This window comes from Megascapheus bottae, chromosome 3 (genome assembly GCF_031878675.1).
Source record: "Megascapheus bottae isolate mThoBot1 chromosome 3, mThoBot2.hap1, whole genome shotgun sequence".
NCBI lineage: Eukaryota > Metazoa > Chordata > Mammalia > Rodentia > Geomyidae > Megascapheus > Megascapheus bottae.
The window spans coordinates 26,454-30,328 of NC_143511.1; the positions used below are offsets into that span (position 1 = coordinate 26,454).

Below are 3,875 nucleotides of genomic sequence, written 5' to 3' on the forward strand. Positions count from 1 at the left end.
GTGAAAGTAAGATAGATTTAAACAGGTCTGAAAATTAAATCAGAGAATATTTTTCTCTCACAGAATACATGAATTTTGAGAGTTGTATTAGGTAAATCCATAAATGGAAACCCTGTTCTGGTTTTAATAAGTTTTTGTTTCAAATTTGAACAAGGCTTTTGAAAAAGTAAGTCATGTGACACCCTAATTCTGCAAAATAGACTGAGTGGTTGATGGGACATTATTGAAATGTTAGGGGAGAAATTATGACTAAATTTCCCAAGCTCTAAAACAACATGAAATCACTTAAAAGGTGAAAATTTAAGCGATCTCATTCATCATACCTAACATTTATCGACCTTCTGTTATGTCGTTTTCATGGCATTCTATATAAATTTGAAAGTCAGAAGTAAATACTACTCTCATTCTGTCAGATGGATAAACTCATTCAATATTTCTGTATCTTGCCCAAATTTGCACAGCTGGTGAGTACTTGGAGCAGGCATTTATACCTATGATTCTTTATGCTCAAAGCCCAATTATCATCACTACTAGACAGTAAACGTCACTACTACACAGTAAACGTCCACATCTGTCACTCAAAATCTGTATTCCTACTTTCACAAGCAAGAGAAGGTGACAGAGATCATCATTTTCCATATGTTGGAGAGGATGGGTGCCAGCCCGCCAGCCCATTGGGCCTTAGCTGTGCAGCTAACGCAGAAGTGCAAAGACGCAGTGTTACAGTCTTCAGAGCATGGCACACTCCACTGCATGCCATTTTCAGGTGAGTTCTCACAGTCTCTATTTCTTTTCCTAAAATTTACTCTGCTGGGGTCCCCTGGCTCACACTTATAATCCTAGCTTCTCAAGAAGACTGAGATCCGAGGACAAATCTCAATGGCAGAAGAGCCATTGAGACTCACAGGTATCTCTGATGAAACTCAGGCACACACAGAACCTAGAAGTGGTGTGTGGCTCAAGTAGTAGAGTACTAGCCTTGGGCACAAAAGCTCAGGAACAGCACCCAGGCCCTGAGTTCAAGCCTCCAGTATAGATACTACCAAACAAATAAACAAACAAAAACAATCACAGAACCCAAATTCAAATACCTGGGAGCAAAAGACTTTTTTCTCCTTTGCACAGAAACTGTATGTTATAAATGACTTAAATTATTTTAGATTAGGAGAACTTCTTGCCTTAGACTAAGAAGAAATTTTGAGACGTATTTTGTACTCATCATTTATATAGATGCAAAAATGATTGCTGTAGGAATATAAGTGAATTCTCATGCCAAATTGTACAGTCACTAAGAATCAATTTAGGGGTTAACATCACTCAGGCACAAGATTTCTATGTCTAGAACCTCTTAATGATAATTATCATTTTGTTCCCAGCATTAATTCAGATTGATGATTGACATTAACTTTTTAGTTATTACTACCATAATATTTTATTATTTACATCTGTCCTTTTTGGATGATTTGCTTTTCTTTGCATGAATGTGTGTGTGCGAGTGTGAATGTGAATGTGAGTGTGTGAGTGTGTGTGTGAGTGAATGTAGGGGGACTAACGAGTCACAACTGGTTCTCTACTACTTGAGTCATGCTTCCAGTTCTTGAATACTTTTAATTGATTCCTGACATATATTATCTCATTTAATTTTTAAAATAAAATAAATAATTGCTGTTTCTGGGTCTTTTTTACAGAGGAAAAATTTCAAACTTCAATTTACGTGACAGAGTTGACCTACACCATCATGGGAAAAATATGTTCCAATGTCATCTAACATTGTGAAAGGGTTTCTTCACTGTCAACCGTGGACGATAATTGTTAATTGAGTTGCTTGGCCATTTCAGCCTAATTTAAAGGTACTAACCCTGAACATTCATAGCCCTTATGCATTTACCTCAGGTTTATGAAACAAATCACTTCCTTTCCATTACTGACCTTTCTAATTTGTATGCTAAATGCATCTATGCAAGTCATATTCCCTTACAAAATAGGTCGGGGATGACTCACAGATGCTATTTCGGACAGATCAATGACCCTTTCCCGATGCTGGGCCTCTGTGTTTATTTTATATTGGAATTTAAAATACCCCAAGACAGGGAGGATTTGACAGATGACATGGCTGTGTCCCCACCCACGGAGCTCTGCCAGGCAGCACTCACCAACCACTTCAGTGAACTGAAGAGAGAGCTCAACCGGAAACAGCTTCTCCCTGCACTGTCTCTCCACTTGTGCCACACGAATTAGATTCCTGGTTGCAGCTGCATGAGGAGCAGGCCTGCGTCCTACCCTTCCTCCCCACTCCAGAACCCTCATCCCCCCTGCCACACAGCCTTCCAGTCTCTCCTTCCTGAAGTCAGACCATCAGAACAGGAAGCAACGTGTGTTCCTTAGTGCCTTGGAGTTGAATGCTATTGCATTTTTACCAGGGGCTGAAAAGCTCAACTGATGTGGAGCTCTGCCACTGAACTTTTCTTCTGAGGCTGGCTTTGAACCAGCATCCTCAGATCTCAGCCTGCTAAAGAGGAAGGATTGTGAGCCAATGATCATTCCTCAAGGAACTTTGCCTGTTTATTTCAGATAAAGAAAAGCGGTAAGCACTTTGAATTCAGTTCTCCACTGGGTTTAATCTGCGATTTCACTGGTGCTTATTTGTGTTTATTTGTTTATTTTTCTTGTTCATCCAGATGCTACATGGCTTGGTGGTGTGGCTACAGCTTTGGGAAAGAATTTTAAGAGAGCACATTAAATTCTTATAAAATAAGATGGCGCCGAAAGCTAAGAAGGGAGCTCCTGCCCCTCCTAAAGCCGAAGCCAAGGAAAAGGCTTTGAAAGCCAAGAAAGCAGTGCTGAAAGGCATCCACAGCCACAAAAAGAAGAAGATACGCACTTCACCCACCTTCCGGCGGCCCAAGACCCTGCGGCTGCGGAGACAGCCCAAATATCCCCGCAAGAGCGCTCCGAGGAGAAACAAGCTTGACCACTATGCGATTATCAAGTTCCCCCTGACCACTGAGTCAGCCATGAAGAAGATAGAAGACAACAACACGCTTGTGTTCATTGTGGATGTCAAAGCCAACAAGCATCAAATCAAACAGGTTAAATGAGAAGCTATTGACACAGCCCAAAATCATGATAAGAGCTTACTTCCTTGTGTACTCAATTGTGCGGGTCCAAGGTCACTGACCCCACAGTCAGTCCCCAACAGTCTGGCTTTAAATTTAAAAATAGTTCAGATTGTTTCTTGTTTTACTTGTTCTTCACAATACCTTTCCTTTTCCAAGTTAAGTCTTTATTTTCTTTTGTCAGTCATGAGGCTTGAACTCTGGGCCTGGATGCTGTGCTTGAGCTCTTCAGCTCAAAGCTACCACCCTACCCCTGGTATTACAGCGCCACTTCCTAAGTCTTTATTCTGAAATGAGTATAGAGTCACACAGAGCTCATCTGACACATAAAGACAGATTCACAGAAAGATGGAGCCATCTCCACCTACGGTCACACTTCTGCCTTCCGAGGACCAGGAGACTGGCCGGAGCTACGAGTGCCAGCCGTCCATCTCCAACAGAACCGTGTTTCTCTCTGTAATTCTTCTTTTCTATAATTGTCTTATTCTAACAACACTTCATTCATGAGATAATACATGCCTTAACCTTTCACTTTGGGCTGTTCTTAAATCTGTAGTGATTAAACCGGACCGTTTTCTGTATCACCATTCTCACCTTCGTATCACTGAGTCTCACTCTATGAAATGATCTCACAATCATGTGTTAATTTGTGACCCCTTCCTGGACAGCTAGTCTAGCCACTAGTTATGGCTCCAACATATACACATTTGCATCACAGGCTTATGAATGGAGGTGTGTTCCTGTTTTTCTGAGATAAGT

The 3,875-nt window shown here is 41.0% G+C and overlaps 1 pseudogene; it reads left to right on the forward strand.

The window, feature by feature from the left end:
• The first annotated feature begins 2,756 nt into the window (after positions 1–2,756).
• LOC150064740 (large ribosomal subunit protein uL23 pseudogene) lies at positions 2,757–3,098 on the forward strand (annotated as a pseudogene).
• The last annotated feature ends 777 nt before the right edge of the window (positions 3,099–3,875 follow it).